We start from the raw sequence: 11,779 nt of genomic DNA, 5'->3' as shown, positions 1-11,779 counted from the left end.
CTCACTCAGTTTTTTACCATAAAGCACCAGAAAATGGCCAAAAAGAGTAGAACCAGCTCATCTGCTTTTACACTATGATTTGACTATTAGATGTTACATTTTTCTTTTAAAAAGAAATAGTTTCTTAAAACAAGAGTTCAGTTCATGTAACAGTGTTGACCTTAAAATGAGGGACAGATGTAAATTAATCACTAATCACTTGAAAGAAATAAAGATCTTCAGAAATAACTTTGTCAAAGCAACGAAATAACTAGGGCTTTACAATGATGGTGAAAACTTGAAGCATTTTGGGGGTTTGTGGACTAAAATCTTCCTAGAAGTCTCAGAGGGTCCACGGAGAGACATGTCAAAATTCTGAATTTTGTCACTTTAGCCTTTATTGAAAATCATTGAAATATTTCCCGATGTATTTAACATATATTGTGATATAGACTTTATATATATATATATATATATATATATATATATATAGAATGAAGGGTTATGTTCTATTTTAGATGTATTTCTATTTCCATATGAGTATAGTCAAAATACTATTGAGTAATAGGAGTTTGGATCAGTTAGACTTTAACTGGTATCATTCTCAATCGACAGCACTGTACTTCTGTCGACTACAACTGCGTTCGACAAAGAAAGTAACTTTCTGAAAACTCTCCCTCTTCTCAATTCATTTCAGTTGTAATTTGCTGTGGGATCCTCTTAATGGTGGCACTTTAACAAGTGGTAGGAGGATAATCACGTCCGCTGCGGAGCAGATGGCTGCAGATGACCTTATAGGAAGCGTCGCCCCCTGTTGCAGCTGGTCCTGACCGGTTTCGACAGATTACAGCACACTGAATCAATAACGTGTCATTAACACTGGATATTCTACAGCCCATGTACAATACTGACATCAGACTAACATTGCCTATACAGACAGGCATGCAGGCACAAACACACACACACACACACACACATTGAAAAAAGAGCCTTGTGTTTCATAACAGGAGCTTGAGCCTAGACATACTATTAGACAGGCTTTTGATGCTGGTTTCTAAGTATTTATCAGAATGTTTGTTGAATGTCTGTTTTATCAATCCAGGTTCTCATTTGAAATCAAATATCTGTTTGAAAAGATCTAATCTCTTTATAAAGCAATCTTTATTTAGATTGCTGGAAAGTGCCTTTCTCTACCGCATTAGACAAACTGAAAGGACTGAGTATTGTCCAATCTATAGAGGAGGACCTACCCTGTGTTGTTGGTAGAGGAAGCTGTGCACCGCATTATATGCTTAAAATACCTATTTGAATCATCAGCTCACATGCAGCCTCGTCTATCGGTGTCACACTACAGTTAAAGTAACTGATTCATTTGAGACATTCATCAGGAAAACATCATCAGTGGTCATTGGTCAGTATGAGTCATGGTCCCAGGTGGTGATAAGCCACTCCACCATCCCCTTCCTTCCTTCTCATATTCTTCTCATCAATAATGAACTCACACCATTTGCTCCCCTCCCCTAAGTGTGTTATATGTCCCACTATGTCCCTCTTGAGCTCTTTCAATGATGCCATTTTTATCAACTTATTGAATGAAAAATGAGACACAATGAATTCGAGATGCGATGAAAAAGGACTTTGGTCAACACCAGACGTTTTATTCTATTCATTCAATCCAGAACAACTGTGGATTCGCCATTATCTCAGGGCACCGCTCTCAAAAACACAATTCACAAGCAGAGGACGTTGAAAATTGCTCCCGTTCCTACCTCATTATTTTTTATCAGTTTAAACTGGTTGTTGGCCCTATGAACCTGGCAAAGTATGAGGGCTTTTTCTACCATTAGGTTAGCCCCATCCCATCCCTGTGTGTGCGCGTGTCGAACGTCTATCTGATGAAACCAAATGAAATCCCATGTTAACGCCGTCGTGCCGCTGCCTCTATGACATATGGAACACCTACCTACCCGAGGCCCAGAGATCCGGCTGTCGTTTGCTCTGTCATCTCCCAGACACAAATACGTTGGCTGGGAGAAAATTGCTGAGCAGAGAGCAATATTGTTGGGGAAACATCGCTAAAAGGGAGCATACGGCGGAAAGGGAGAATTACTTATTTGTTTTCTTTCATTCTTGCAAATGTTCTCTGCTATGTGTCTGAATGGAAATTGAGATTGAACTTATTTCTGGGTTGAAAGGAGTCTAAACTCCTCTACCTTGATGGAAGCGAGAGTCCATTCCGAGTGGAAGAGTGGAAATGACATAAATCAGCCACGCAAACAGAGCCAGGCTGACAGCTAACACTCTGGCCATTGCGGACAGGTAACTCCATGCATCTCGATCAGACTAGCACAGAGACAGGCTGACAGCTAACACTCTGGCCATTGAGGACAGGTAACTCCATGCATCTCAATCAGACTAGCACAGAGACAGGCTGGGCTGCCACTGTCTGGTAAGCTAGTCCTCTCCAGTGTCACACAGTACAGCAGAACAGCACCACACTGTGTTTAGATAGAACACATGAGATCCATCTCTTCTGTCTGGATCCATACTACACAGTGGTCCTTATCCAATTCATCTTAGCAACTTTGGGTCCAACAGAGACAGCAAGAGAACAAATGGAGACAATGTCTAGACCAGTCTCTGACCGTCTGCGTGATTGAAAGTTTTGACCTAAAATGTATGGTCCAACTTCAGCATGTGGACGTCATGCCCCCCCCCCCCACACCCCCATCTAATTTCTGTTACACACACACAAACAGACTGACTTCATACAAACACATTTGGAGCACCTCTGGGGCACTGGAAGAGACTGAGATCAAACAAAACCAAGAGGGGGAGGGGCCTAGGGAATGGAACCCATCAATACAGGTGAAAGTGATGGCAATCTGTTGACCCAATCATTGAGGAGTTCTCAGGGGGTAACTCTGTTCTTCACTGCATGTCACCGTGGAGTGTCTAAAATCTATCAGCCTGGTGATTAAATGTCAGTGTCCTTCGGTGCTCTTTGGATCCATTTATTTATTATCTATTAAGACGCTCAGAATCCGATGACATCTGCTCTTCACTTCATAATTGCCTCCAGGACGATGGCCAAATGAGTATCTGGCTGACGACGTTAATCGCCAGCTACGTTGAGCTCCAAAAGTATTGGGACAGTGACACTTTGTGTTGTTTTGGCTCTGTACTCCAGCACTTTGGATTTGAAATGATACAATGACTATGATGTTAAAGTGCAGACTGTCAGCTTTAATTTGTGGGTATTTTCATCCATCTCGGATACATCGTTTAGAAATCACAACACTTTTTGTACATAGTTCCCCCATTTTAGGGGACCAAAAGTATTGGGACAAATTCACTTGTATGTAAATAGTTAAGTATTTGGTCCCATATTCATAGCATGTAATGACTACATCAAGATTGTGACTCATTTGCTGTTTGTTTTGGATGTGTTTCAGATTATTTTGTGCCCAATAGAAATTAATGGTAAGTAATGTATTGTGTCATTTTAGAGTCACTTTTATTGTAAATAAGAATAAAATATGTTTGTTAACACGTCTACATTAATATGGATGCAACCATGATTACGGATAATCCTGAATGAAACGTGAATAATGATGAGTGAGAAAGTTAGAGGCATAAATATCATACCCCCCCCAAAAAATGCTAACCTCCCCTGTTATTGTAATGGTGAGAGGTTGTCTTGGGGTATGCTATTTGTGGGTCTTTAACGTTCTCACTCATCATTACTTTGGAGCACACTGTATGTGATTTGAGGGTCTGTTGGCTAGCAACCAGGCTGGATGTGTCACAGGACCCACTCCAATCCTGAAAAACCTCACACAATCTGACAGGTTGGCAAACATGTCAAAGACGAGGCCACTCAGTTCCATGTTGTTGGATGTTTCACTGGCTGGAAAACAAAAGGTGCACAATACAGTCTTTTCTTATCGGGATCAAGTCCTCTCCAACGCAGTTTAAACTCCCACATTTTTTTATGACCCTCATTAATTCAAAATGAAGTAATGAAAGAAATTCTATTATGCCAATTTAATTTCAAAAGATTCTCAGTTGTATAAAAAAATCATGAGCTCTCGGCTGAGTATTAATATTTATGCGTCTGTGCCACTGCTTATAAAAGTAAAGAGGGTTTTTTCTAACCCACCCAAACAACCCTTATCAGCATGATGTTTCCCTATAATGAAAGCCTTCGCAATGCACTTTCTGAGGAACATTTCATTGTTCTATATTACGCAAAAGTCTTTCAGGTCGACGTGTACTCTTTCTTGAATATACTACAACGACTATCGCAACTACTACTACTGCTGCCTCATTGTATCATATGAATAGGATGCACGGTTCAAAGTGAATTTCTCCCTGTGTCAAGGGATTTTACTACACAATGTATTACAGTTTGAACTAAATATTTCTAACTGAATGTACCTCTGATACTGATCCAACTGAAGCCTTCTCTCTTGTACCCACTCAGACAGCAGCCACCATGAATCCTGGTCTAGTGCTCCCAGTGAACTGATTCCTGATGCTTCTGACAGCTCCTGATGTGCTGCCCTTCTCCCCTGTCTCGAGAACCCAGACCCTCGAAAGACCTGGCTGTTTCAGGTTGCAATTGGATGGAAGGAAAGTTAATTTAGCCCTGACAATTAATCTGCAGGAGCCAAACACCCTGTCTGGCTGTTGAAGCGTGACAGCGCTGGCGAAGCAGCAGCAACAGCCAGCCTGGACGGGTGCGATCTGTCTCTCAGCTCGACTCTCTCACCCAGACGCCATGCGCTTATCCACCTACAGACGCTCCACCTCAGAAACTCATGCATTTTTAATGGCTTATTTCAATGTGCAAGGATGCCACGTGTTTGTTCTTATTAATGGGTTTTCAATCATATGCGGCAGAACTATAATTCTAAATGTTTTATTTGAGGGTCAATTTTGTAAACAAAAATGAATTTTGCAGTCAAACAAAGCTAAACAATCGCTCCCTGCAAGAAAAGAGGTTGTATTAATTAAATCCTCCAGTTCTTCTTTGCTTTTTGGCATTCGAATACATGTTCTACTTCAGTCTTCTGGGATCGGGAGGACAATGTACACTAAAATAATGACTAGAGCTGCAAGCACCGTAGGACTGGGTGTGAGAGGGAGAGGGGAGAGAGGCAGAGAGAGAGTGTGAGAGATAGATGAATAGAGAGAGGGGCAGAAAGTGAGAGAGAGAGGGGGCAGGTCTTGCAGTATTGTGTCACTGCTTATAATTGAAATCTATACCCTGAGGTGACCAAAACCTCTGTTAGATATGTGATTTATATGTGTTCTATCTTCCAGACTTTTCTTGATCAACCTCAAAGATTTCTCAAAAAAATTCTCAAAATAATCTGGTGAAATATTGAAAACAACTCATATATTTTGTTTGTGTTCTCTGATTATGAATCCTCTGTTCAGAACAAACTTAAGACATGTTTGCGCATTATTCTCTACTATCACAATGTCACATCTCGCTCTTTCTCTCCTTTCAAAGTACATTGTAAACATGACAAATCTAGTGAAAAATAATTATTTTCCTTTTCACATGTATCTGCCTAATATGCAGTGTTGTGTTCTCAGCCTCAGAGGAAAACCTCTGTGTTTCTCTGAGCGAACTGTCAGTGATCTTGGCAGCAGACTGAACACTGAGATTAGTGCCAGTGGGAGTGAACATTGAACAGAGAATTAAGGTGGATCAAGCCTGACTTGGGCTGCTACAGATGATGGAACTTTGGGCCCTCGGGAGCATTGCACAAGCTCTGTGTTTGGTTTGGTCAGTTTGCTCTTTCTTTGTAATTTTTGTCTGTTGCCACTGGGTTTGGCTGTTTGTTCTCAGGTCTAGCCTTTTAACTTGCCTGTGTAAAGCGCTGGAGAGCGAGACAGAGATGGGACTGTGACCAGGAAATGAACCCCTATATTCAGTATCACCTGAGGACATTGAGGAACTGTCTCTCTCTGAAACATTCATGTTGATAGCTGCTACGTGGCAGAAGATGCAGATTAGACATACGACTTACCCTCCTCGCCCCACCCTTACCCTCCTCACCCCACCCTTCCCCTCCTCACCCCACCCTTCCCCTCCTCACCCCACCCTTACCCTCCTCACCCCACCCTTACCCTCCTCACCCCACCCCACCCTTCCCCTCCTCACCCCACCCTTACCCTCCTCACCCCACCCTTACCCTCCTCACCCCACCCTTACCCTCCTCACCCCACCCTTACCCTCCTCACCCCACCCTTACCCTCCTCACCCCACCCTTCCCCCTCCATTCCTGCCACAGAGGCAGACAGAACAGTGACCTGTAAATGGTGTGATACACTCCTTCTGGCTGTGCTTTATAAAGAGTATGTTTCCATGCAGTTTATATAGAGAGCAATACCCCCAAAATAAAACATTTCTGTCTCACTCCAGCTGATCACTGGACATCAGTGATAGCAGAGAGGGGCCTGCAGTGGAAATTGATTGGAAAATAAATTACCACAGGCAGCATAGACCTCGCCAGAGGCCTGAGGAGAAAGAGGTTGAATCTCCATTCCTTCTAAACTCCTTTGTGGGACAAACGTAAAAAACGATTTAGAAAATAATACTAAAAAAGTTATAAGAAACCAAACCTAGCTAACGCTAATAATCAGATGAGGACGGCATCAAGCGCTGGCGTTATTTATGGCTTTCGATCACTACTAGGGCGTGCTGCTTCTTCAGCAGACACTGAATTGTTTTTGATTGGCACGGGGCAGCAAAGCCCTCATTTCTCCTCTCTCAGCCTCCTCTCTAAATCAATGGAGTGTATAAACAGATCAGTTTAGTGGGCTGCTGCCTCGCCGTTCACAGGTGCTCACTGTCAATCCTGCCAGTACAAAAGTAAATAAAAATCCATAGCATTGACACACAGCAAGTGCCTCGGTAATCTGTAATCAGTCTTCCTCAACCTGCAGTTTGGGTTAGATTCAAGACCGGACTAGAGCAGATTCATGGTAATGGATACTGTAACATCAAACCTTTACAATGGAAATTAAAATTATTGGTGGATTGTGTTTGCATACAGATGTCGGATTTTAATTTGACATACACTACCATTCAAAGTTTGGGGTTACTTAGAAATGTGTCACTGTCACGTTCGCCGTTCAAGGAAGACCAAGGCGCAGCGTGTGTATCGTTCCACATTTTATTATCACTGTGAAACTATGCAAGACATATAAATAGACTAATAAACAACAACAACAACAACAACAACAACAACAACAAACTGTGACGAAGAGGTGCAACATACACTAACTCAAAATACAATCTCCCACAAACCCAGGTGGGAAAAACAACTACTTAAGTATGATCTCCAATTAGAGACAACGATGACCTCTAATGTCCTCTAATTGGAGATCATCCCAAAAAACAACAACATAGAAATACAGAAACAAGAACATGATAACATAGAAAATCTAAACTAGACACAACCCCGTCACGCCCTGACCTACGCTACCATAGAAAATAAAAGCTTCTATGGTCAGGACGTGACAGTCACGCCCTGATCTGTTTCACCTGTCCTTGTGATTGTCTCCACCTCCTCCATGTGTCGCTTATTTACCCCAGTGTATTTATCCCTGTGTTTCCTGTCTCTCTGTGCTAGTTAGTCTTGTATGTTTCCAAGTCAACCAGCGTTTTTCCCGTTCTCCTGCTTTTTGCATTCTCCTTTTTCTAGTCGTCCTGGTTTTGACCTTTGCCTGTTTTTGGACTTTGTACCCGCCTGCCTGACCATTCTGCCTGCCTTGACCACGAGCCTGTCTGCCACTCTGTACCTCATGGACTCTGATTTGGTTTTGACCTTTTTGCCTGTCCACGACCATTCTCTTGCCTACCTCTTTGGATGAATAAACTTTGTAATACTCCAACCATCTGCCTCCTGTGTCTGCATTTGGGTCTCGCTTTGTGCCTTGATAGAAATGTCCGTGTTTTTGAAAGAAAAGCAAAAATTGTGTCCATTAAAATAACATCAAATTGATCAGAAATACAGTGTAGACATTGTTAATGTTGTAAATGACTATTGTAGCTGGAAACAGCAGATTTTTAATGGAATATCTACATGAGGGGTACAGAGGCCCATTATCAGCAACCATCACTCCTGTGTTCCAATGGCACGTTGTGTTAGCTAATCCAAGTTTATAATTTTAAAAGGCTAATTTATCATTAGTGACCCGAAACTTTTGAATGGTGGTGTATATTGTCACAGCAAAATATTCCTTCAGCAACAGGAATGTAAAGTTTAGTCAATATTGTTGCTTGATCGGTGGTTAGGCTATTAGCTGGACAAAAAAGTAGGATACAGGAAAAGTACAATACTGTTAATATAACCGTGTGTTAGTGTGAGTTTTCAGTGAATTAATGGAAATCACAGAAGCTCATCTGCATATCCGGCGTATCCGGCAACAAAAGAGTGATCAAATTAAGATCCTATATCTGTAGTTGTGTTATCTATAGGTACATGTATGGAGGTGGATGTAGGCTATAGCATCCGGTGAGTGATGTCATCACTCAGAACACTTCTGATAGGACGAAGAAAAACAAAGGTTATGAAACAACCTGGGACGTCAGAGCGAGTGACATAATCTCTAATCTAATGGCACTGCTTCCCAACTAATCCCACATAATCCACTGTAATTACGGACAATAAAAAGGGAACTCTTTAAACATGGATTTTAACTTTGATCACAATATTCAGAGCTGATTTTGATTATTAATGAAAATCTATTCACAACTCAAATTTGAATGCTTTGAAGTGCGCTGGGTGTGCATTAATTTCCATGGCAATATGGAATATTGTAAAGATTACACATTATTGTACAATAGAAAAAATAAAGGCAGATTTAGCTTTAATCCCCAGTTTGATGAGAATGAAGTACCACAGAGTTGCTTTATTTAATTTCATTTGAAACTTCTCTCAGGGCTGAAATATACTGTATCTACTGTTAATAATATATCTAGTGTTATTACTAGAGTTAATATCCGTGCAGGATACTGGAACTTGACGTGTTCCCATCAAATTTCAGTGGGGTCACCCGTGGTCAAAGAGGGCGTCCATTTTGATTTCACTACGCCTTTCCTCATCTGGTTTTCAATCTGCAGGTGTTAGAATGATACACTGTTTTTTGTTCAGTAACAGCTTTATTAAGTGATTTTTGCATACTGGGGGTCAGACAGGGCAGCGTTCCAGACACATTGACATGTTTATTAGTCTGTTAGCATACAGATGAGGTTGTCTGGTGCTGGCAGTTCTGTGCTCTTCTCTAATGAGGTTGAGAGGAGGTCTGCTCTGGGCAGGGGAGTTCCACACCGCGTTGACCTTTACACCCCACACAAAAACCCATCATAAGGGTCTGTGTCTGACTGCAAACAACCATCGCACCATCCACCCAGCGGACGCCATACATCAATCACCCTGTACTGGAAAGTGACGAGACTATCAGAGAGGGAGGTCACTATGTGTGTCAGAGACTAGCCTGGTGGCCACATCTGTTTGTGCTGTGTGGCCTACTATGGTGGTTGTTATGCCTGCTATGCCTGCAACACCTGGCATATCAACAACCATAGGAGTTGGCTATACAGCACAAACAGAACTGGGACCAGGGCTAGGCAGAGACAGAGAGAGCGGTTGCAGCAGTCCTCTCTCTACAGGCACTGATAACCCAAAGAGACTGCACCACTGTTGTCATGATGATCATGTCACCTCCCTCTCTGCTCCACTGTCTGAGCAGCAGTCAACTGCATCATCCAGAGCTGCCTCACAGCAATGAAACATCAGCCTCTGATGTCCATAACTACAAATGGAATGCCACTTACCTGACACCTATAGGGCCTACTACCGTTCCTGTAAACCATTGCATATGTATATTTTACTCCCCCTCAATGGCATTGCATTAGAAATATAACAGCCTCCAATTCCTCTTGGCTAATGGACAGCTTTTTTTGTCACCTTGAATAGAGACATTTATTTTGCATCTTTATGGGCCGCGTTTGAAGGCTCGTAAAATATACGATTCCGGCGATCGCTAGACTCAATAGTGCCATTATCCATAGTTTCGTGTTTCAAGTATGGTTATGGATAAAAACGCTGTCAAACACTCAGTAAAGCATGACCTTCACTGGGCACCATGGACGAGGGAGCGAACACCAACAAAACAATTATCTCGCTTCGTTTCCCCCGTCTCTCCGCATCGGCTCATACATCATTGCTTATCAAAATTTAAACCCTAGCATTAATTTGAGCCGCTGCAGGGCCGGCTCCCGCTTCCCCCCCCCAGATCAATGGTTGATTACACTGCTACTATTTTAAACAACAACCCACCTCTCCTATCTCTTCTCCTCTCAGGGCCAGTCCACTCCTCCAGTCCCAGCGCCAGTCGATATAGATGGCGGTCAGATTATGGCCGTCATTTATCACGTTGCAAAGGGTAAAACAGGAAACTATCTTTGATAACGACCCTATTAGGATGATGAAAGGGGACTTTGTTGTTTTATGAACAGTGCAGACACACGAATACACACCTGATGTGTAGGTACTTCGGCATCTTCCATCTGTGACAGTCACAGACTGGAGCCATCACATGCTGGATGGTCGATGGTCTGTTATGAGCAAGAGAATGAGGGACTACAAACCAGGATTTAAGACTATAGCCCCAATTCTATTTTCTTGTCATTTTCCTCAAATACAATTATTACGAAGCCTTCTAACTTCCTTGAAAACTCAATTTATGTCACTCTGAAAGGCACTGGGCGATAAAAAAATAGACCTTATTAGTTTCTCTCCACTCTCTGCCATCTACTCTTTAATGGACTGGTTCCTCTCTACTTTTATGGACACATTAAAACATGTCAACGACTAAAAATCATTAGGTCTTAGAGTTGACATTTACTGGCAGCAGTTCTGCAAGTCATTCAGGGACACATCCCCGGTCCCCCTCGGTAGAAATGTCAGATGAATAAGGTACAAAACTAGGGACATCATCCTCACGGTTGTTAAATGACACAACTAAGCAATGCATTCCCCTGCCGTAGCCTGGCAACGGGACCATGTCTGTCCAGCGTCCACCCACAGAGTAGGAGTAAGGGGACGGGCTGGTTGCCGGGAGTGACGGCATCCCGTTTCATTCATCGGCTCCACTTTGGCTCCTTGCATGACAAAGAGGATGTAGACTATTGTACACTGATGACTGAAACTCAAAATGGATTTGAGCTATGAGTAACTGTCGGTTATACTAGGGCACCACAGTGATGCACCTGTTATGCCACCTGCATGTCTAATCCTCGTTATCTATAGGTTAAAACTCCCTGTTGACTCACTCAAACCTTCTACTTCCTCATTGTTTACTGAATGGTACTTTCTCTGCCCTCAGCAGTTCAAAGTATCCCGGGATTTCCTACGCTAACACACTAGTATGACGGGTCAGTGCTTAAAGACTGGGCTGATGCACTTTGGGAGGCTAATTTACTGAATGTTACTTTCTCTGCCATCTCCCCTCAGTAGGAGGCCAGCGCACCAACTGATCAAATTTAAAACCTCTAAGAAATGACTAATAAAAAGCATTAGAACCCCACAATGGCTACGAGCCTGAAGCATTTCACATGGGACAAAGGGTTGCTGGGACCAATGTGAGTTGTGTGAATTGCAATGTGGGATGCAGGAGGGCGGCTATGAGGCTGTGACTGACTGCTAAGATTAAAGGATTATTTGCATTCTCGGTCCCATGGAAACTGTCGAATTCTAAACGGTAACAAGCGCTT

The sequence above is a fragment of the Salmo trutta genome, chromosome 40, assembly GCF_901001165.1.
Source record: "Salmo trutta chromosome 40, fSalTru1.1, whole genome shotgun sequence".
In the NCBI taxonomy this organism is placed as follows: domain Eukaryota; kingdom Metazoa; phylum Chordata; class Actinopteri; order Salmoniformes; family Salmonidae; genus Salmo; species Salmo trutta.
Note: the sequence above shows the minus strand (reverse complement) of the source record.